Source organism: Corvus hawaiiensis, chromosome 3, assembly GCF_020740725.1.
Source record: "Corvus hawaiiensis isolate bCorHaw1 chromosome 3, bCorHaw1.pri.cur, whole genome shotgun sequence".
NCBI classification, from domain to species: domain Eukaryota; kingdom Metazoa; phylum Chordata; class Aves; order Passeriformes; family Corvidae; genus Corvus; species Corvus hawaiiensis.
This window is the reverse complement of record NC_063215.1, coordinates 52,084,417-52,108,830: the sequence shown is the minus strand read 5'-3', so window position 1 is coordinate 52,108,830 and position 24,414 is coordinate 52,084,417.

Here is a 24,414-nt window from a genome sequence, read left to right as displayed (position 1 = left end):
TTGGGTTGGAAAAGAATATATTAAAGATTATCCAGTGCAACCCCCAGCCATGGGCAGCAACATTATTCAATAGATCACATTTCTCAAAGCCCTTGTGCAACCTCACTTTGAACTCTTTCAGTGAAGGGGCATACACAGCTTTGCTAGGAGACCTGTTCCAGTGTTCCAACACCACAAAAAATATCTTCCTTTTATTCAGTCTAAATACACCATTTTTCAGTTTAAAAGCATTTTGTCTTGTCATTAACAGGCCCTGGTAAAAACTCTTTCCAAATCTTCCATAAAAGCTCCCTTTATATAATGAAAGGCCAAAAAATAGTCTCCCCGGAACCTCTCTTCTTCAGTCTGAACAACCCCAACTCTCTCAGCCTGTCTACATAGGAGAGGTGCTCCAGCCCTTTGATCATCTTTGTGGCCTCCTCTGGACTTGCTCCAAACAGGTCCAAGTCCTTCTTATGTTGGGTACCCTAGAGCTGGATCCAGTACTCCAGGTGGAGTCCCACACAGGCAGAGTAGAGGTGAAAAATCACATAACTCAACCTACACATTTCTTTTTATGCAGCTTTTGCATCTGGTTGATGTCCATTATTCTACAAACAAGCGCTCCACTGGCTGTAGTAGGAGTCTGGGCACCTTGCTTATGCAAAGACACCTCTGTTTAGTAATTTGAACCTCTAACTGGATCGTACTTTGTAGACACCTAATGTCAGGTGTCACCTAATGCCAAGTTGCCTGGCCTGATCTGGCATTTGGCTACTCGTGCAGAAAGGCACAGAACTTGGATTATATCTGCCAGTCTTATGCGGATGTCTCATCTGGACCAGGGCATTTCAATATACCAACCAGACAAGGACCACAGTATCAACTTAGTGTGCATGAATTTGATTATCAGCCTCCTTGCAAAAAATGGAAACACAGCTAATATCCCTGAAGACACCTTTCCCCTGAATTGCACTGTCACAAATATCAGAATGTCATACAGTGTAAATTAATATCTTTGATGTGCTTGCTGTCCTTTGACATGATACATCTTAAAGGGTTACAAAAGAAATAAGGACTAAGTATTTTTACGCTCAATGTACAAAGGTTTCAAGATTCCCCTATATATTGCTATAATGAGTGAGAGTAAGTCATCACACTTCTGTGAAATAATTAAAATTAATTCCCTTTAATGTATTGTGTCAGACTTATTGTGTGGAACAAACACGACACTGCTAATGGAATGTGTTATGAAGAGCTGAAATGTTGTCACATAATAGTAGGAAAGTTTTCTGAGTTATTTTATATTTAGATTGATGGATGGATAGATAGATAGATAGATAGATAGATAGATAGATAGATAGATAGATAGATAGATGGGTGATAGGGAAATAAACAAAAAATTTGGTTTACTCATGAGCCTGAGAGGTTAGCACATTTCCTTGCACAATTCTGTCCCTTTATACATGCCCCAGATGCATAAATCCACACAAAAAGAACACAGAACATTGCCCTGTGTACATTAACTTTGATATTTTAATCTTGCTCTTGGCCACTCAAAACTAAAATGTGTATATATATATAAAAATATATGTATTCACTTAACATTTACTGAAGCGACTTCTGGTAAGTCAGGCCATGAAAGGGTAATTTTAGATATGATAATCTGTAGCCTTCAGTTCAAGTGGTTATGATGATAACTGGAATGTATTTAATTAACTGTCAATGTATTAATGTATTTATTACAAAGTTTAATGTTTTCGTAAAGTTCAAGATTATTTAATGATTGAAAACACATGTGCCTGTAACTCACAGTACACAGCATTCAAATACACTACTATTCAAAGCAAAATCTAATTAGTTAGAACCCGAGATTTTATTTTCTTTGTGATCTTGTAGAAAGTTAACTTGGTAAGAAGTCTTAAACTTAAGAGCTTTGTAAGTTAAAGAACATATTAAGGTCTAGGGTGAAAGAAAGGAACACGAATAAAAGTAAAATCAGGAGAAGGATTCATGAATTGCTTATTTATCTAGGTTTACATTTTCTTTGAGAGTTGAAAGATTTAAAAGGATACAGAAAATAGGTTCACAGTAATACAAACAGGTCTGGGCCATGTAGATTTCTCCATTTCTCCCTCTCTCACATTTTTTTTTAAAGTCAGCATAGCAATAATGCAATTAAAACCCTGTCTGGCCTTTGAGTCAGTCAGCTCCCTGTCAGGGATGCCAGAGCACTGAAATGGTGCTAGTGTGTCATGGGATCCATGCTCAGAGCTTTATTTTCTCCCAGATGTAGGCCCATCCTGTTGAACTGACCCTGCCCATCACCCAGCATGATGATGCCAAAACAGGTAGCAGCCAGGAGCAGCAGGGACAGCAGTCTGTCACCATGCTGATCTAGCCCTGATTTATGCCAGTTTCCATCAGCATAAACCAACAAACTCTCCCTTTGGCCCAGGGAGAGACAAGGAAACAGGAACACAATAGAAGAGCAGGAGGACTGAGACTGTTCTGCCAAAATTTATGTTTCAGCTTGAGAGCTACTTTTAAGCCCCTGTGTCCACTTGCATTTTTTGTGCATTTGAGTTGCCAAAACTTTACCTGTGGAAAGCAAAGAAAATCTTTAACACACAGCTTCTACCAGGACTGTTATTTGTATAAAATATGTATGCTCTACAAACCAAGAAGAGACCAGTTCCTGGAAAGTGGTGTTCAAAGCTTTACACAATCCCTTAGCTACTGTCACACCACCGAGTCGCCACAGAAATTACCTGTCTGTTCTAGTTTCTCTTTTGCCTTTTACTGCTGAACCTCCATCAGCTGAACTTGCTGTTTGTAGAATCCTAATGTGAATCCAGTCTATGAAAAGAGTGCTTGCCCTACATACTCCGGACAGCAGAATTGTGTGGATATAAATGAGGCTGTCCAGGTCAGGGAACTCATCAACAGATCTCAGAGAATCTCTTTTAGGACTTTGAGTTTTCACACTGATTTTCATAACATTTGTTTTTGGCCTTATGCATTTTAAGACCTACTTGTTTAGTTGTTCTGATTAGAAAGTTTGTTGTTGCATTTCACATGTCAGCACATTCAGGAAGCAAGTGTCATTCATATTCATGTAAGTCTAGTGAGACCAACACAAGTAATCCATCCTTGACATCCTTTGTTTGTTAATAATGCTTCTAAATGACCTGGTTTATTTTACAAGGACATAAACATATTTCTGTTGTCTGCCAAGGAAACACTTTATTCGTGGCACAAAAGGGTTTCAAATAGTCTATCAGGCTTAGGACAAGTGGCAGCTGCCATTCATCTCTTTTTTTCCTTTTCTTTTATACACAAATTGAACAATGAAAGAAAAAATGTGGTGAAATTAAGCTAATCTGAGTCTGAGGTCAATAGCAGTGTGGATTCTATCCATTTTGCAAAATGGGATCAGGAGATTTTTTTTTAAAGGACACTTTTTAACTCTGAACTGGCCCAGCTAATAGCAAGTGACCTCTGCTTTATGCTGCAGATGCAAGCATGAATAGAATGATGAAAAGTTCTTTCAGATGGATGTGCTTTAAAGAAAGGGACACTTTCTGTGTACAGCCTCCTTTATTGGCCTCTTTAGTGCTTCAAATCTGACACCAGAACATTTCCAGACCAGTTAGTCACTCAGGCACATGTCAGGAGTAATTTGGAGTTATATTTCCCATGATTCTGGAGAAGATTCATTCCCCAGTACTCAACAGTGAATCAAAGTTTTCTGCTGTTATTTTATATTATCCTTCATTTTTAGTTTGTAGGATTGTTTGGGGACATCTGGGCTGAGTTCTTTCCTCCAAAGACTCTTTTGTATCAAATGGAGATCTCTTAAAACACATTGAAAATGACCTATGCCTCCATTTGCTTGTATAGTTGTGGGGACAGAAGAAGAAATGAAATTCTGTATTTATGTTTTATTGGTAATATTGTAGCTGGAAAAAAATTTAAGCAGAGGCTTTCTGGTTTAGAAAACCTCTGTTTTATTCTCTTTTTGTTTGTTTTTTAGATTACTACACCTGACTTTCAATATATTTTTCCTTGTTGAAAATTTTACTATTAGTTTCACTTTAAGTGTTTTTTATTTTCCATTAACTTAAAAACAATGTCTAGGTCTGTCTTCTTCTGTTCATAATAGCTTTCAACATTGTGCTGATGAACGATTTCTGTCTTCTACCCAAACCATTCCTAGATATATTGCCAAATACACGTCTGAGGATTTCTCCAAATACATATCTAAGGATTTCTCACATATTTTCCTCTCTTAACAGAAATGAAATTCTGCGAACATGATGGAAAAGCTGTCTAGACTGAAGGCTCAAACTCCTCCCTACTTTGATGGTAAAGGATACATTTGGAAATAAGCATTTTTTGAAAGTGCTTTTTAAAACAAAATTTCATGACACAGCACACAAGTCATGGCTATTTTCTATATTGGTTTCTCTGATGTACAGATGCCCAAAAGAATGAAACTAATTGCTTACTTGGTTCCTGAATGCTTATGAATCTGTGTTAAACCACCGTTCTCACCAAGCTGGTCATCCCTGCTATTACATTCATAAATTCTTTACATGCCAGTGGTGTTCTTTAGTTTATGATTGTGCATCCCATGACACTTAGGGAGACTGATAGACAGGTCAGGTAGAAACTTAGGAAATTGTCTTTTTCATATTATGTATTTTAAAAGCAAAATACAGGACGTTAATCAGATTCACATATTGCATATGGATTTTTCAATACAATAGTTTTGGTCTAGGATAGCTTTGAGACCCTATAATGTGTTCTATTCTTACAATTAGAGAACTCCAAGGTAGTTTATTAGCTCCTGGCCCTTGGCTCAGCACATTTGTGCCCACTCTTGATCATATATATCCCAGTTAAGGCCACGCACAAGCATTCAGCTTCATTTTGTCAGGAGACTACAGGACAGCTAATTAAATAAGTGTGCTTAGCTTATTATGTCTTTATCAGGCATTATTAAAATAGCAGACTGTTTGTTCCTCAGGCTTCTAGTAAAAAAAATCAGTCCCAGAGGCTATTGAATAAAACACAGGCCTCAACCTACACTTTCTACAGCAAACCTCTCCAGCCTGTAGATTGTAGCCAGCAGCCTGGGTGAGATTTTTTCAAAAAAAATAGGTTTTCACTGTAATTTGAAAAAAATTTAAGATTTTAAATGAAAAAAACTAAGATTTCTTGTTTACATAAATGCGTCTTGTTTGTTGAGAATTATTCCCAGGAGCAAGGTGGGCTCCTCATATACAGGTTGTAACCTCAGAGATAAATTGTGTAGGAAAAGTTCCATGTAAGTTTTGGACCCTTTCTCCACTGAGTGCCCTATCCATTGAAATAGCTGATTATACCCTTTCTCGTAGCATCCACCACACCAAAGTTCTAAGAAATGGAAGACCATGAAAACATTTCTCATTTCCCTCTTTCAATATTTCAAGTAAGCATGCTAAAAAAACTTATACCATGCATAAATCTAGCAGTAATCTAGTAATCTAATTTTTCTTACAGTGATGCCTCAGACAAATCAGCTGTGGCAAGAAAGGGAAGGTATTAAAGCTCCATAAAATTCCCTTGTTTACTTAGATTCTACATATTCTCTATTTTCTTAAACTACTACTCCTACCAAGGGATTCAAAGTCCTAGTGCTGTTCAGTTCTACCAAACACTGAGAAGAAATGTTTAATAATGCTTATTAGATCAATTCTGACAAATAACTCAATAGTTTCACACCGAGTAATTTTACTTTTAACAAAAATATACTAAAAATAGCATATAAGAAAGTTGCAGAAAATATTAGTCATTTAGCTCTTTTCATGGACCCTTCTCACCCACTGAAGAAGTTTTTGTTTCCACTTTCAACGGAAAATATGATGAAATTAATCTCTGACTTAGGAATCCCTGTCAAATTTCATCTGAATGGCTAGCTACTACCCTTTCCATTCCTCAGTAGTTTCAGAGAAGTGTCTTCAAAGCTCACATACCCACTGTCAGTAATTTTGATGCTGTACACACCACATCCAGAACTAAAAACACATTAGCCATGCTATGACTATCCCATTGATAGAAGGTTAATGCTCATTCTTCTATTGTTAGGATCTCTCTGCGTCGTTCAGTGTTACCATCATGAGGCAGAAGTGTGCCGTCTAAGGAGGTACTTAATACTTTGTACAGCATTCTTCTCCTTTCACTTTCATAGCCTGGGCAACCATATACTTCTATTTTGTTTGTGGCTGCTTGGATAAGAATGACACCTGACTCTTCCAAAGCAAGCACACCTCTTGAGAGAAAGCAAGAAATTAAAATTTTAGACAACTCACACACAAAGATTCAGAAAGGTTATTCATCTTTCACTATTTAGAAGACTGATTAGACATTACAGACTCAAATTTGAATATGTTTGCCAATGATACACAGGTCTGTTTGCCCTTCACATCATACAGGTATATTACCCTCACTAAATTAACCTACTTTTTGATGGAGATGAGCTCATGAATGAAGAACAACTGTTTGAAAATTAATCAGACTAAAATTAAGATTACACCATGAGGTAGGGAAAACACACTTATCAAATAGGCGTGTTCTCATCTATTTGATAAAGTGTAATCATGACTAGTCCATTCTTAACACAAGTTACTTGAGAATTCTTTTTCTTCACTGCTAGGAACTTTTCATGATACAGTAATATACAGGGAAAAGTAATTAATTTTGACTAGGACACTTGGTAATCATTTGCCTTAAATAACCTGACCCTATGTCTCCTGGACGTGCTTAGAAAGATTGCAACAACATAATCTTGGACATAAAACAGAACTCCAGAAACTACAGCCAAGTCCGAAATCCAGCAGAGAACTTTGTAACTTACTGTAGGGACCATAAGCTCACTCAACTTTGCCTTCTAGTCTCCCTGCAGAAATTTCCATAATAATAAAGATGTTGGGTCACCTTTCAGGTTGGGCTTCCCTTAAAAAAACCCAATCAACCAGAAAACTGATTTTTCTTTAAAAACACTATGATTAACAAGCAAAATGCTGTTTGTTGCCAGGTGAATTAAGGTTCTTGGTTGGACAAAACATTGGCTGGACCTCGTCCAATACTGCTGAAAACATTCTCGGAAGACCTAAGAACCAATACAAGCCCTTAGACTCTTAAGGTTATCCTCTGCTAACCTCATCCTCTGTCATCATAACCAACTTTCTTGACCTTCACTCCTCTAATAAATACCTAGTAGAACATATGCAAATGTAAGAAATATTTTTGCTTTTTTCATCTTCAGAAAATTTTCCACTTGGAAAAGGCAGAGAGAAAGAAGAAGATAACCTGAAAAAATAATAATCTCTGAATTATTCATTTTTCAGAGTATTAATGGTGTTTTTATATGAAATAAGGATTCTTTGTCCTGCACACTTGAAATAACCCATAGGGTTATGACAGAATTGACTGACCTGAAAGAATAGATTTTTTTTGTTGATCATTCAAACATACCAGATGTATCAAAGTTTGACTATGCAATTAGTGTTGTTTCTGCCCTGTAGGATTCGTGGTGTTTTACAAAAACCTAATATTTAACCTCTAAATTATGGAAGCAGCCTCTGATTTCTATCAAGATGAAGTAGGAAGCAGACTACTCATATATTTTATATTTTTGCTCAGATCATAAGGCTTGGTGTGAGTTTGTTACTCATTGTCATCTTACAAGACTGAAACATTTTTACAGGCAAATGAGTCAAATATAACAGTTTTCAATGCAAAATTAATTAAACATGAATGTTATTGAGCAATATACTTTTCATGAACCCGAAAAATGAATCAATTGAGACTACTAGTAATGATCCAGCTCTAAAATAATTAAAACATGAGGCTGCTTGTATCTATTCATGTGTTTTGAAATATCAATTAAAAAAAATAAATAAATCCAGTCCAGTAATTCCAAAGTAATTCCAGTCCAACCATAGCGCATCTACTAAGTTGCTTTTCAACTTCTGCCTCTGAAGACAGCCAGTTCTATTGCCTGCGTACACTGGAGGCAGAGCAGAGCTTTGCTGCCTTTCTTGCTCAACATTCGGCACCAAAAGGTAGAAGAGATAGGACAACGCATGTAAGACAATGCCAACTTTCTTTAGGAAGCTGAGTTTTAACTGGCTGTGCTACAAAGGTGCAGCATTGTTAACTGAGGCTTCTTCTGACCTTCCTGCATTGAGCAGCTGCCCACATACCAGATACCATATGGCTTAAAACAAGAAAAGTACAAGTTTCCTTGTTATTGTTGATGTTAAGAAACATATCATTACTTTTAAAGAACAGATTCTATTGCAAGGCATAGAAATAACTCAAAATACGTATACATGATTTGCCATTATCATGAAACAAACTTCTCTAAGAAATCTAAAATCATCTCCACAACATAATGAAATACAAGCATAATATCTAGTTCAGATGTTGCATTAATCTTTCATCTTCAAGCTAAACTATAATCTCTATATCCAGGAAGGAGCTGAATTACCTTCTAAATGTATATCTGGTAGCTGAACTGGCCTGCTGAAGGGCCTGTTCACACATTATGCATTTAATAAATTTTGTTTGGTCTTTAATGACCAGAAAAGAGAAAACCCAGCTAAGTGGATTTAGAATTTGCACAGCAACACAGAGAACTACAGTGATTTCATTCTGACTGACAGGCTCTGTATTACCCAGAAGACTGCTGAACGTAACTACTTCATCTCAGGAACTGCCTGCTGAGATATATCGTTTAACAAAACATTAAGCAGAAAGGAAAAGAATTGTTCAGCATGAAAACTTCACAAATAGCTAAGACAAGTTCAGGACAGAATTTATTCATGGAATGAAAGCAGAAAGACATTAAGACTTACAAACTAATTGAATTTTTCTGCATTAAATAAAAATGGAAGATCCGGTTGCTGTTGTAGCTCAAGTAAAGAAATTGCTGAAGTTATATTCTCTCAGAAAATATTCTTGTTTATTGAAATGGAGGCTGAAGTTACAAAACTCAAATATAAGTCTCAATTTCCTGTTAGAGGTATTGTATTTCTCAAAAAGATCAACTAGAAAGAAGTTCAACCATTGTGCTACAGAGCAGATCGGTTTTCCCATTTTCAGAAATTACAGGGATACAGGAGTTAGGACCACAGACAGAATAGACAGTGGGAGCAGAGGAAAAGGATTTGAAAGCTATAGAGGGGACATTATGTGACATTGCCTTGAAAAACAACCTTCAAGAAATTTGCTCATTGTCTAATTTTGCTCAGTATTTTAGAATTTTGATTATTTCATTGCTATCATTCATTTCTTTAACAAAGAAGAATTAAGAAACTGGCCAAAAACACAAAACTGTGAAGTTAATCCATTCCAGAGATAAATGGAATAACACCTGGGAAGAATGAGGTGACCTTGAAACACAAAGAAACAGAAATGTAATGGTAAAATAAAACACAAGATCCTGAATTGAAGAAATAACAGGAATTTTCGGCATCAGCTAGAACTGAAGGAGGAGAGAAGCACAGGTACCTTAGCTAATCATGGCAAGGCCATTAACCAGTAAAGAGAAGCAGCAACAAATAACAAGATTAAGAGGTATTTCAGTCAAGCTCTTTCTAGTTGAATTAGGAAAATGTAAATGTCATGTGATGCCCAACTTAAAATGCACTTTTCACAATGCATATTTAGGTACAAGAAAATCAGATGTAAAACAGATGTAAATAATAAGTACTGGTATGATCTGAACAATGACCAGCCCATCTTATGAGGTGAGTTTAGATGAAACAGACTTGTCTTCGATCAAGTGAAATGAAGACCAGGAGGAATTTGTTGTGTGTACGTCTGGGGTAAATAAATGAGAAAAAATAATGCTTTAATTTTGACTATAGAAAACATGTAATGGTATGTAAAGTGTTATTAAGAGATCAGAAAAATTCTAGTTTCTAGTCTGTCGGGTAGTGAAGATTGGATCAGCTTTGTTAGAGGCTTCTCATCAATCATATGCTTACCATCTTTCGGTTTTGATTAAATTAAATTCAATTGACTCGCGCTATAATTATTAAATTATAGAAAACTGTGGGCTTATAAATATCAAGAAGTTAAATGGCCTGGTAAAATTTGGCTTGGTAGAAGTCATTGCTTTCTTGTTTTCCATTTGGTCAGGCTGGCAGAAGCAGAATTGCCTGAGTCCTTAGTGTTGCATCAGAATGTACCTCTGACCCTGCAGCCAGGTGATCTTCTCTAAGGCAAGCAGTTTTTTTGCTATTTACATGAAATAAAATTGCTCTTAGCAAGTGTATTTTCATGTGCAACAATTCAAATGTGGTCTTCCACCTACAATTAGAAAAAACCTGAACATCCCAAAAAAATCAAATTGTGTGTAGAGAGCCAATGCAAAGCAGAGAGCCATTTATGAAGGCAGAGGAGCAAGCAAATGGGGAGCACAGCCCTGCTTGAGCGTCAGGTCTGGTTTTGCTTCATATAAGGTCTCCCAGAGTGATGGGATGTGTATGGATGAACACTTCTTCACTGCACAGCTCAGAGGGATCAATGGATATTGGGCTACATGTACAGTGATATCTGAACATCGCTATGACAAACATGCTGTGCATGGTAAATTCTCCTTGTTTCCTTAAATTAAAAGCTTTTATCTTATATTAAAAGTGTGGTCTGTGCAAATTGGTTTCACTTACAACAGACATTACCTGAGAGATAGCTTTAAAGATACATCCTTCCCACCCATATTTTCTCCACTTAGTCATAAAATATCATGGTCAGCTCTTAGCCGTATCAATGAAGATATGATTTTTCTTAGCTATTTTGTCATCTTTATATTAGCACTTTCTATATTACTTCTTGCATTTTTATTATACTTCAATATTCTACTTCATTATTACCAAAAAGCAAGTTGAGCAAACAAGCTAAACTGTTATGACTTTATATTCTTTTTTACTTAGCACACGAGATCACTCATTCAGGTGACTGAAGTAGCACAACAAGGCACAAACAGTCCAGGAAGGTCCTGTAAAGCATTGCCAACAACTTCCTGACAGAGGTAGTGGAGGATCCCACAAGGAATGTTGTGCTGGTTGACCTCATAGTGACAAACAGCAAGGCCTTGTTAGAGATGTGAAGGTTGGGGGCCATCTTGTCTGCAGTGACCGTGAGATTGTGGAGTGCAGCATTGGGCAAGGAGAAACAGGGCAGTGAGTAAGATTGCAAACATGGACTTCAGGACAGCTAACTTAGCCTCTTTAGGGATCTTCTTGGAAGAATCCCATAGGAACAGGTCCTGCAGGGAAGAGTGGTCTAAGAGAACTGGTTGATGTTCAAGGATCACTTCCTCCAGGCTCAAGAAATTGAGCAAACGGGTAAGAAACCTGCATGGAATAAGTCACCAATGTCACCACTAAGAAACAGAAGCAAAGCTGGAGCAGCAGTTATTGGAATGAATTCATTTTACTCATTTAGAACAGTGCACCTGTGGTATGCAGAAGGAATTACAGCAGCTAGGCTTGAGACAGCTTGTGAACATAATTCCCTATGAAAGGCATTATAAGACATAGCCTTTTGGCAAGTCAGAGTTGTAGCAGAGAAGGCTCATATCAGTCCTTGTGCTTATCCCGAGAATGCTGGAAGGTTATTGCTGCTTTGTTGCACTTTCAGAAATAGAACAACCCTGAGAAGTATAAAAAAAAGACTCTGGACAAAGGACATATTTACCTGCATTAAGTACTTCTAAGCATCTGCCAGGGCAGTATTATGTAAATGCAAATATTGCAATTTATTATGAAGAATTTGCAACATCCTCATGATCCACCTGCAGACAGTAGAAAAAAAAAAAGAGTTGTGAAATAAAGTTTAAAGCAAAAAAACCTTGAAAAACCTTGAAAAACCTGAACATTTTCTTCTTCTTTTTTTTAACACTCTCTTAGCAGCAAATTCAGTATTCAGATGAGGCATTCAGAAAGACCTTGTAAGAAGTAGAGCACAAGATCACATGCAGAACACCAAAACTGTATTTAGAGATATAATCATTGGCTGAGGAATTGCTAAATGGCAATACAGTATATCTGAACTTGTTACAGTGATGTGGAGCACTGACAAACTAAATGGGGTTCAGTGAGCAGCCAACGAGCGTTATTCATTCATACAGCTGCTCGACTGCTGCACTCAGGCACCATTTACAATCGTCACCTACAAAAGGGCATAAGTGAAAATTTTTATCCATCTTGAAATCATCTAGTGACACTTCATTGAAAAGATTCATTGAATTTAGATAGGTTAAAAAAATAAGGAGCAGATGCTCAGATAATCACTCTTGCAGATGAACATCAATGTCATAGGATGTGCAAAAGCAGTTACTGGAGAAATCATACAAGAAACAGTATGTTTTGAAGCAAGTGAAAGTTTGATCTACTTCAATATCTTGAAAAGTTTATTCATATGGACTTAGTGATAAGATCACCTGAATTAAAAATAGCTAAAAGACCATGACAAATAAGAATAAAAAAAAAAGGAATGTATCAATTTGTGATAGCTCAGCCTCAGTGCTTGCATAGATAAGATTATATCAGTATGCTAGACTGAAAGATAGAAATATTCAAACCATCAAAGGGAGATGCAGTTGGTAACAACGGAATATTTATACCAGTGCAACATCATTTGAACAAATCACTGTCCTAGCCTGCTTTCTGAGTAGAGCCCAGATAATCTAGAACTACCCAAAACAGGTCCATCCACTTGAAATGACACCTGTATCTGCATGAGAATCCCAGAAGGACATACTCTAGGGCACCTGAAACAGTCCTGACCTTCAATGGGGCGAATGCAAAACCCTGTTGCTTTAATCAGTCTTGCATCTTAATGAAATTCCTACGTAATTTTGGCAATTGAAAAATACAATAAATTGGTCATAAAAGGTTGCTGGTCAGAGGTCTTATGGAAAGGAGTAAAGTATTTGTAAGAATCAAATAAGAAGCAAATATTATTTAAGAAGCCTTAAATAAAACTTGCCTTTCCCTTTTTCTTCACTTTTTGATTGGATGAAAGTAAGGTTCCATATTTATACATATATAGGCATTTGTTCTTTTGTATGGTAATAAATATGTAGAAAGCAAATAATATAACAATATAATATAAGAATAGTTTGACCATTTTTTTAAATTTCATAATGCATCTCTTACATTTTCAATAGTGTTACTCTCTCATAGTCTTCTATGGACCATGACAGTTTGTTAATGGAGATGGGCAAGCAGGATAGCTATTTAGATAAAATAGTTTTTCATAGTGTTCAGACCCCTTTGGTGACAAAGATTATATGCTATTAACTCAAAAATAGTAATTCTTCACCCATATAGGAAAATATCTTTATAAAATGACCTTGTGTAATCAAATCAGTATCCACTGGAGTCTATTATGTTGGTGACAGAACATTTCCAGAAATAAAACCTTCAGTGTCTTGATCTCTGTAGCCAGACTGATGCTACTGCTGCTAACACTGAATATCTCCTTATGAATGCAAATAGCCACAGTGGTGTACAGAAGACTACCCTCAGGAAGGAAGAACACTCCAAGAAAGGTCTGTTTAATACCTAGGGACAATATAGATTAGAAAGCAAACTAAAAGGCAACACAGCTTAAAGTTTCCCAAATTGCCTGTTACTTCATTTGTTAAGTTTCAGATTCCTTTGTGTACCCATCCCAAAAACATCAGATATCCTTTCACAGGACAAATTTAGAGTGTTCAGCATGAACCTGCTCTGATGGGGCTGAGGACCCTCCAATGGAAATTCAGTGGCATTATAAAGACTCTGAGAGTCTCCATTGTACCTATTTCTCTCCTTTCTCTTTGAGGGCAAGAATGGTTAGTTTCCTGAGAAGGAGCTTTGTTGCTCTGTTGCTTTTGTTTATAGCAAGTGTGAGGGCTCCCTCTGTCATCCAGCTAGGAAGACAGATACATCCAAAACTGATCAGCCCCATGTGAACAAAGGCTGGGATGAGCCACCATGTGAAAGTGTCACTCTTTTCTTTTGACTGCCAGCTAAGATTAAGTGAAATACACAGCATCCATTATGTCTAGACTACTCAACGTCCACTGCCTGTAGAGGGGGTAACAATACCTACAAATTCATAGATACACTGAAGCTGCTGTAATTTTTGTGATGATTTGCTAATAAGAAAACACAAAAGATATTTCCTAACAGCTGTCAGAGTCCATATTTACTTCTGGAAAATTACTGTAAAACCTATTCACATAACCAAGAACAAATTAGATTCATTTGACTCAGCAACTTTGTACTTCTCCAAGACGAAATGACAACATAAAAATAAAAAGAGAATTGTGATTCCCCAAAGTTATTTTAAAATAAATGTGTATAAATTTATACTTTTTTCAGCATTTTTCTCTCATGAGAAACATAGCTCCTAGGTAAGAGGAAAACTTTAAAAAGTTTTACATTTATTTTCAGTTTAGATAAGCACACTGAATTTCAAAAACTCTTTACAATAAATTATCCAGTCCTTTGAAGGCTGAATTTAGATCTCACTTATGCTGATTTGGCCTTGTATCATACTTACTGAATTCGGTAGGATTGCTTCTCACTTAGGTTGGAATAAATGAGTTTCAGAACTCTGTGGTCTGAAAATGGGAGTAGATTTGATACAAGAACTGCTTGTCTTTCAAGACTCCCAACATTTCTGAACCCAGCTGGGAATTTCTCTAACAGCAACACATCTCAAGATATCCTGACACTTCCAGTGCTGGTCAGCTCCCCAGAACTCAAGGACTATAAAAATGAAAAAGGAAAAAAATGCCTTGAAATCTTACAGAACCTCAATAAAGTCTATATCACATCTGGAAATGGGGCCATTCTTGCAAAAACACCTCCAAACAAGAGGGAGTGAAGAGAGCTGTTTAAATCCCAGTTGATTCTCTGTCCCTAATTCTATTCTTGTACTCAAGTTTCCCTGCAGTTTATTGCTGAGTGCAAAATGATGTTTCATTTCAAGGCACATAGTGACTCAACGACCACAGTTTAGTTCCTTGCTTTCCAAAGTGCTTTTATGCAATGGAGAAATGAAAGGTACTAAAATAAAATCATGTTATATTCTTCAAATCTGTTCACTTGCATTATGTTGGGGACTTGATATAATGCATAAGACTACATAATGCCTAAGAGAGGACAGCAAGGAATTACCGCTGTGCATCACAGAACTCTGAAGAAGCTCAGTTCGGCTATATTTCTCAGCAGAGATACAGTCATATTCTAGTCAAGTACTTTTGCAAAAGATAGAACATCAGCTCTTGATAATCAACCAAATTTTTACATACACCTTTGGCTTTCCAGCCAATTCTCTCTAGGAAACAGACAACATTTACTGTTGAGCAATATATATTTTTCTTCACTGGCATTTTCAATGTAAAAGCAGCTTACTATAACTGCAGAAACAAAAGTAAAAGAAACTGTTTTCACCAAGTTTGTGTGACACTCGTGATTAACTAATTCAATTTTCATTGTCTCTCCTTGCATACTTTCCATCCTTTATGTCTATTACTAAACTATGAAATCTGGCCCAGACTTAAATGGTTCAGGATCCTGTTTGCAGAAGAAACCTCTGTTTTATTGGTGAAAACAGCTTGAATAGAAACCTGTTCTCTTTTTCACATATTTGGAAACAATTACAGGTCTTTTTCCACTGCCTCAAATTGCATATCTAAAGCTCTTCCAAGTCAAATTATGTTTTGCCTGCAGTTTTTATTCCCTGATGAAAACGTCCACCTCCTTCTTAAGGTTGTTCACTGAAGATCGTCTGACCACATGGCCAGTCAGTTCAAGATTGGCTGGAAAAAAACTGTAGTAATGGTAATAATAATAAACAGCAAAAACAGTCACAATAATGTAGGTATCTAGGTATTCCTACATGATAAGCCATAAAATGCAATACAATTGTGACAACATATTTTGTTTTAAACTTTCTGTCAGCTACAAAATTACTTGTAGCCAACTTAACTGTAGTATCACTGGAAAAAATGAAAAAAAAATCTTTTCTACACACTCTTTTTTAAGATATCATTTTATGGAAAGAAAAATTAATCTCCCAGCTTTCTGTCTATGTCTAGCAGAAAGCAAAAGAGAGACACTTTCAACCTACAGTAGGGAACCTATCATCCCTCATCCTCAGACACAAAATTCAGATGTTTAATCTGGTCTCTGGTTATAGGATTGCAAGCTTTCCTGTAAAACCAGGACAGTAAGAGGACTAATGTTACATAGGAAAAAGTAATACAATATGTAATCACGTGCAGAAAAAGCTTTAAGAAAAATCACCATGGAACACACACTGGCACCATTACACACTTGTTCCCTAGCTAGATCTCTTTTGTCAGCACAAGTGTCGTGTCTTCTACTGCACAAAAAGGCTTTAAAGCCTGTTTGCCAAAACACTTTTCCACAAGCTTCACAGCAACAGATCTTTGTAAGCCTTTGACTCAGAAAGAAAACTGAAAAGATAACTAGTAAGTCAAAGACTCTAGAAAATGGAGTGGATTTCAACTCACAGAGCAGTCATTAGACTGACTGTCAGGCTAAAGAGTTGCATGGGTTTTTACTTACCTAAGACACAGATGCTGAAATCATCTCACTCAGAATTAAAATAAAATAAAAAAATTCTACCTTTCCAGTTCTAAGAAATTCACTTTCTTAGCCTCTTATCCAAGAGGACGGACAAAATCCCTAATTATTTTGAGGGCAGCAAAATAACTGCACTCAAGCACAAGAATTAAGTTGGCATAAAATTGTCATGAATATTTTGTATAAAAGGTCTTTGACTATGTTTCCTGTTATAACTGAGGAAAAATATTTAAATTTGTAACTTATCAAAACAGCTACTTGTTTTGGGTGGATGAACAAGTGGAATTTTGCCTATATGTGTTAAAAAATCCATTTCCCTGCCCCAATCTTTTTCTGCTTTCCAGCCAAACAAAATAACAGAAAGGGACCAGCTATTCCAATTGGCAAATTCTGAGCGCTGACATCCCAAGAACTGGAGTAAACTCTCATGTTCCAATTATAATTTTAAGCCATTGACCTAAACCCAAACATCTGCAGATTAAAATGAAACCCCTGTTTAATCTCCTGGACCTTCACAGTGCAAAAATAATTTTGCTTCTGAAGCTAAATTGTGTTGGCATATTACTCAAGCCACCCACTTCTCTGCTTCAGTTTTTCCACTAACTTTTCCATTTTCCCATTAAGAAGATATAACTGTGAAGTCATCTACATCTACAGCTATTAATCATTTTTCCATGACCAATTCTCAATCTTCATCCTTCAGGTCTTGCCAGAGTGTTGTCACTCCTTATCTTTCATGCCAACTTCTCACTGCCTATGATAATTTCAAGTTCCTCTGCATCTTTTGCACAGATCCTGCCTATATTTCATCTTGATTTTCATGCCATAACTCTCAAGTTGCACACCAGAAATTATCTTACAATACTGCTTCTTTGCCATATGACTCTAACATTTTATAAGCTTCACAGAGGTGTCAAAGCCTCTGGGAAGCAGATACAGCCAACAGCAATCTGCTGTAAGGACACCAGGAGGGTACGCGGGGTCATTGAAGAACAACTCCTTCCAGGCCTGAAGAGCAGAAACCCTTCAACAGGATTGAAAGCATTGAAAGCAATACATTAAAACAAGAAATACAGTTTCACTGCAAAGAGGAAAGGGATAATGAGTGCAACAGACCTTCAGCCACTTCCTTCCCCCAACTCAGATATCCCTTTTGCTTTACTAGTAAATTCTCTTGCTCTCTCTGACAGCCCCTCTTTTTCCAAAACAGAGTTTCCATCCTATTCCTACTGTTGATACAGTCCAGGTCTAATGAATGTACTTTCTAGCGTTTCTAGTCCTTCATTTGTCTTGCCTTTCTGGAGGTGTGACCTTGTGAAAGGTTATGTATTTCTCCCTCTATACTTGAGAGAAACAAAGTCTGCTGTGTATATTAGCACAGCTTTAGGACCATGGAAATGGGAATCAAACTCTGTGGGTCATTAATGCTTCTGCAATCAGAAAACACAATTAAACCAGGGGGAAGGAGGGGCCAAGGTAAAGCTGCATGGTTTTGAGGGGAGGAGGTTGTTTTATCACCTTATCTCAAGTTTTGTGCCCACTCTCCTTTTAAAGTTAAACCAACACTGCTACACCTATTTAAGCTTCACAGAACAGTGGTAGGGAAGGGTTTCACATTTATTTTGTTTCCATTGAGCAATGTTTGCTAAAGCCCCTCTGACTGTAAAACCTCAATGAGAGGAGCTGCATGACTGCTTTGGTAGGCTAAACAACAGATGAATGAAGGAAGTCTCATGTCAACCACGAATTTAAACATAAACAAGAGTTAACAAGCAGGCTTGTACACAGAAAAATCATGTTATGACATAGATTTTCACTTAAGCCGTGACTGACAGGAGACGCCTGTCACAGTGGGAAACTTCACACTCCGACCCAGAACAGTATTTCCCAATACCCTCTGGCAGTAAAACTGCAGTTTAAAGGGCAACAGATCCAAGGCTGCTTTCCTAACCATGAAAAAAGGGTGGTGGTGTCCCTGTCAAACTCTGTCAAACTGATTGCTTCAGCTTTATAAAAGTGTCTCAATATTTTGTGTCTTACTTAAAACCTAGCACAAGGAGCTATTATTTTTAGCTCCCACAGTCACAGAAAAGGGTCATAAAGTAAATTTTACAGGCTCTTACTTATAAAAGATTTTTTTTTAATTAAAAAAACAGTAATGGCTTCAAGTAGTTTCATGATTTTAGCAGAGCCCTTTCAGCTGTCAATACTAATGCTACCCTCTCCCTTTTCAGCTGAATCTATCAATATGAGCTGTAGAGTCCAGTGTGATTGCAGCTTTGTGACTTTGTTACACTTAAGGGAGCAATCCCTAGGCATCCTACTCCTTTCCTACTACATTGCCATCACCAGCCACCTAGAGAAACAACTGCTGACAAGTGCCAACAGCTTTAGGTGTAAGTGAAATAGATAGTTGCCTCGTACTGAAAGCAATAGACTTTGCTGTAATCTTTGCCTAGGTATTGTCTTGTCTAAATGTTGAACTAGCAAAAATGTAGGACAGAGTCACAGGAGGTACCTGACCCTGTATGGACCCATTCTTTGCAACAGAATACTGTAAAGTGGCAATGGCCTGGTCTAAAGGGAGTAGGAATAAGAAATAGGGGTTTTTTTAACTTGGCCACCCTTTTCCTCCCTAGCAAAAACTTCAAATCTATTGATTTCATGATTCCCCATCACTTTGTTTTGCCAGGAAAGCTGATGAGCCTTGATTCAAAATTTCTAACAGCATGATAGGTGTTTATATAACATTTTAATCTATGGAAGAGTGAAAGATACTGCAATAAAAATTAACAAGGAAAACTGGACAGATCATCAGCTGGCAGTCCCAGTAAGAGCAACACATTGAGCTAATGTTAGGATGGAACGAGAATATTTCAAAATTGGCCCAGTTGATGGTAGGTTTCTACAAAAAATTCTCATTCCTAGCAAAATCAGTAGGAAAGAACAGCACATTGGCACGTTCTGAATTTTACCTGAATTGTGAACAAGCACATGTTCAAAACATCAAGCCATGTATTTATATCCAGGAAAAAAATGTTTTGATTATTTTCCCAACAGAGTAGATAGAAAGATTGAATTAAAAAAATAAGCACTTTTTCACATAAACAAGCAAACAAGCAAACAAGCTTCATTGTTTTATTTCACGTGTCAAAACCTCTTCAAATTCTGGCACATCTTAAGGCACATTTCTGACCCATTACCAAACTAAACATTTATGAATCCTGGACTTCTCTTTTACCATTGGCTGATACAGATATTTATTTATTTAAATCTTAACAAAAAAAATTTTAAAAAATAAAGTTAAAGAAAATATTACCCTAGTGCATATTCTATGAAGTTTGGCAAACTAGCTTGCAATTTTCAAAAAGAAAAAAAAAATCAATGGCAAAGTGTTTCTTGGTAATAAATCCATACAAAGCCCTACAAAAATAACAGCTCTTTCTGAGAAAACGTTGAAGTGAAATTAACACTTCAGTACAATTTTAGCAGCTGCAATCTCTAGGCATTAGCTGAGTTGATGACCAGGTAGGTATTTGACACATTTGATATTAACCGAAACAGGGAGGCTTCTGGCATCACACTTGCAGTCTGAACAGAAAATATGATGGCACACAAAGGTCAGCTCTTCTGAAGACATGAAACACAGATCCCTAAGGTCCATGCCTGGACCCCTAGGCCTTTTTCTTCCAAGATGATTTCCGGCTGGCTGCCACTCCATAGTGCATGGCTTGTTCTTCCCCAGGAAAAGTCTGTCCTGCAGGCAGTGCTAGTATGAATCCAATAGAAATAGCCTTTAGCCAGAGAGTCTTAATTAGATGCTTCTATGATAGCATTGCATTCTTTGTGGGAGTCTATTAGGGGACACTGAGACATGGCTGAGGCTCTGCTTAGTTACTGCTGAGTTAAAAATATGACAGACAAAGAAACAGAAACTTACTTTTCAAAATAAGTCAGACACCTGTTTCTATATCTGAAAGGAAGGAAGGCAAGTAAGCACGATGGAAGTCAGTCACCAAAGAACTTGGGGCTAAACATAGAGCCAAAAGTGCCACTTCTCAGCAGCCGCTGTTCAGCATAAGGTACACTGTGTTTGTGTCCATCCTGGAGTTCCGGCAAAGTCTGCTTGTGCAGTAAATTCCTGTAATTAAGGGTTCTAATGAGCGTACACTTTTGGCTGTACCAGAGTACTGGCAATCATAACAAGTAGCAAGGGGTGGGTCTGTTATGTTACCTGGGGCTTCGTCTAAATGAAGCACAAAATTTAGCTGGAATTCCTATCTAGATTCACACTTGAATTTCTTTCTATGGGAATTTGAAACTGAGTTATGTGTACACTTTTGGGGGATACTTAATATTCCTTCTCTTCTGCCATTTCAACAAATGACCTGGTGACACAAGTATGTCTTAGAAAACAGAGTAATCAGCTGACTGGGTTTTCTTTTGGCATAAATCCTGCATTGCCATTCTGATAAGAGCTCCCTGTTTCTGCAGCTCAGATACAACTCCCTGGAAATACAACACCAAAACAGGTGACCAGGAGAATCACAAGGTGAATTTTATAGCCTCTCACAGACTCACAAAATGCTATCCTCTGCTACCACCCTCCCCTTCCTTGACTGCAAAACTTATGCCTAATAAAATGTCAGAGTATACACAGAACTAAAAAAGTGATAAAATGAAACTAAAATTTTCCACAAAACTAAACTTCTCACGTGCACAGGTCTGCATAAAACTGCCGGTATATAACCTCTTCTACAAGCAACAGAAGGAAGTTTCAGAACTGAATTTCTTTGGAGTTATGAAAATGTCAGCAACCAGAATTGTCTTTCAGCTTTTTCCTATTACGAGAACAGGATCTAAAAAGGAGAAGTGGTGAGTTAACCTGGTAGCAAAGGACTACATTATCAATTGCCTCATTTAATCAGGAGGGAATCAATCAGTACCACTACCCTTAAGCTTTCATGTCAGCGTTTCTCCCTCCCACCCATCCTGCTTTGTTTAATTGGTCCTGAGTACTCCTCTCAGTTATGGAATATTGGAGCCTCACATTTATTTAGATTCTTGGTTTCCTGTGAAAACAAATGGCAAGCCTATACTTAATATCTTCGAGGGGTTGGCTCTTAAAGTCTGAATGTCCATTTGCTAACAAATAAGAAAATGTAAGCAAGCATCCCACTGGAAACTAGCAAATATTTGGCAGTAAACCAAAGGAAGATTATATTTTACTGAGATTTCTCCTCTTAATGAACAGATACTGAGTGTTTATTTTTCATTTCACAATAGCTAAGCAAGCAGAACCAAATACCCTTTTTTATCATAATGTATTCAGCTATCCAAGCATCCGTTAGATACAGATAGCTTAAGGAGGGAAAAGCCTCTGAAATGCTTCTAAAAGCTAAGCAAAAGACAATGCCCCTGGTGCAAAAAAGCTTAGTTATTTTTCTTAGAATTTTTAATATACAGCACATAAAGCAATTGTTCCATCCATTTCAATGAAGCTATTCTAGAAAACATTCAACAAATAAAGCTCATTTATTGTTCAGATACTATAATAACAACTCACTGAAACAGCAGTGAAAAAGAACCTGGCCTCTCTCCCTGATCCACTGAAGAACAACAAGCAAGGAAGAAAGGATGAAAAGCTAAGTTTATGAACCACTTTTAATACAGATGTACATTTCTGAGTGATATGTATATTATCAGCATTCCACAAAAAAATTACCTCAACAAATTTCACAGAGAAGAGGTCACACTTTCTTGGAAGGGGTAATTCTGACATGGTCCCTTAAGAGACTAGTATCCAAGGAATTTCGAACAAGGAATAGGCTTACCTGAAAGTCCTGCAAACTGAAAGCAAAATTCTTGCAGGTGGCTTTTAAAATTACTTTAGGCCTACCCTCATACTTAACTAGACGCTAATGAAACAGACCACCAAATATTATCTGTCTAGTGATGTGGTCTTTGTTACCTGTGTTACTTCCTTGGAGGAAGTCCCCTTTTACTGCTCTGCTAGTACATGTTGTACTTGAACAACCCATGCTAGAGCAGTACCATCTGCAGAACCATATACCACCTGTCAATCAATACCATCATTGAAATATTATATACCAACCCTCTCATTCATTTCATCAATTTCTTGATGGGTTTTCAAGCATGCCATATACACCTGATTACATATTTGGGAGATAAAAACCTGTTTAATCACCCAAAAAGATGATTCAAAGAAATAACCAGAAATGAAAAACATTCTATATCTATGGCATTTGAAATAAGAAATGCCAAGATGGTGGTGTATTTAATGTCCCAAAGGTTGCTGGAATAGCAAAAGCCATGCATGAATAAAGAGAGAAACATGCTACAGGGAAAAGCAATAGGTTCTTTTTGTCCTTAGGCCAATGGAATCTAATCAAGAGTCTGTGCTACTTTTGCACATTTTAGAGAATATCACCAGAGAATTTAGGTTGTAATAGGTCCACATTGCACAGGAAAGAAATTAAACAGAAATTGCTATCACATACTCGTGGCTAAATAAATGACTTCCCTGTCAGACTTGACAAAGTGATAGTATAAATAACTTCCAAGGATAATTTGCTAACACTTGGCTAGTTGGCTTGATTCAGCAATTGGCACTGATAACCCAGCCTTATTCTCAGAAGAGCAATGACATTGTTTAATTCTTAATTCCCACTCCAGAAAATTGCCATCTATTGTAAGAAAAAATGATTTACCATAGTAATGTAGATCACTAATATACACATTGCAGAGTTTCAGAGTGACTATCTGTATCATCGTCTCAGAACATGTAGACCTTTATAAAATATAGTGGAAGAAATTGAGCCAAAATTTCAGTCCAAAACATCCCAAAGAAAGCAAAACCACAAAATAAATCTTTTTTATAAATTCTAATTATAGCCTTCACAGACTTACAGACTTAGCCTGATACTGGGATCTAACTGAAATCTATTATATGGACAGATCCTTGCTGGTTGCCCTCTTACTTCTCATTTAAGTGTTTTAAAACAGTTCAGTGATGGAAAAATGTCCTTCTGCATGAGAAAGCCTGAAGATTGCTACTTTGATAATGACTTGCTTGTCTGAAGGAGATGCTGTCATGCAGCACCAGCTTCAAGTACTTGGCATGCTTGTTGCCATGTGTTTGATTACTGCCCTGCCACCCCTAGTCACCTGTCATTCTTCCCAGTTTGAAATCTAAATCTTCCCTGGCTGCTGCTGTGGCTGCTTTATCTGCCATGGCCAATGAAACTGAGAGTGATAAATAGCACCCTGATGGTCAGGCATGCCCCAGGGAGAAGAAAGACCTGAACAAAGGGAATCAGACTTATTTAGTACTGCTCCTGTTGGCCACTCTCAATTCAAGAGCCTCATGTTCACATTCATTGCTGACTACCTCACGGCAACCCTTCCTTGACTACGTGCTAGCTGAATCACATCCTCTTGAAGGTATCCGATAGCAGCAGAGACAAATATTTTAACCAATACAGGATTTTTCTGGAAAAAAAACCACTTTATATTACTTAAGGACAGACAACAGTATGCAAAAAAATAACCACCTGTTGTACAGTAGCCTTTTTTTCCTCTTGTTTACCCTAAAGTCCTAAAAGCAGAACAGAGGCCTGAGCCAAGCATTTGACCCCACACCTGTCCTCACCAGCACTGGTATCGAAAACCATTTTGCAGCATCCTCTGTAAGGTTTAAGGTCTCAACTGCCTAAGTATCTCAAAGACTTTGAAGTAACGAAGGACAATA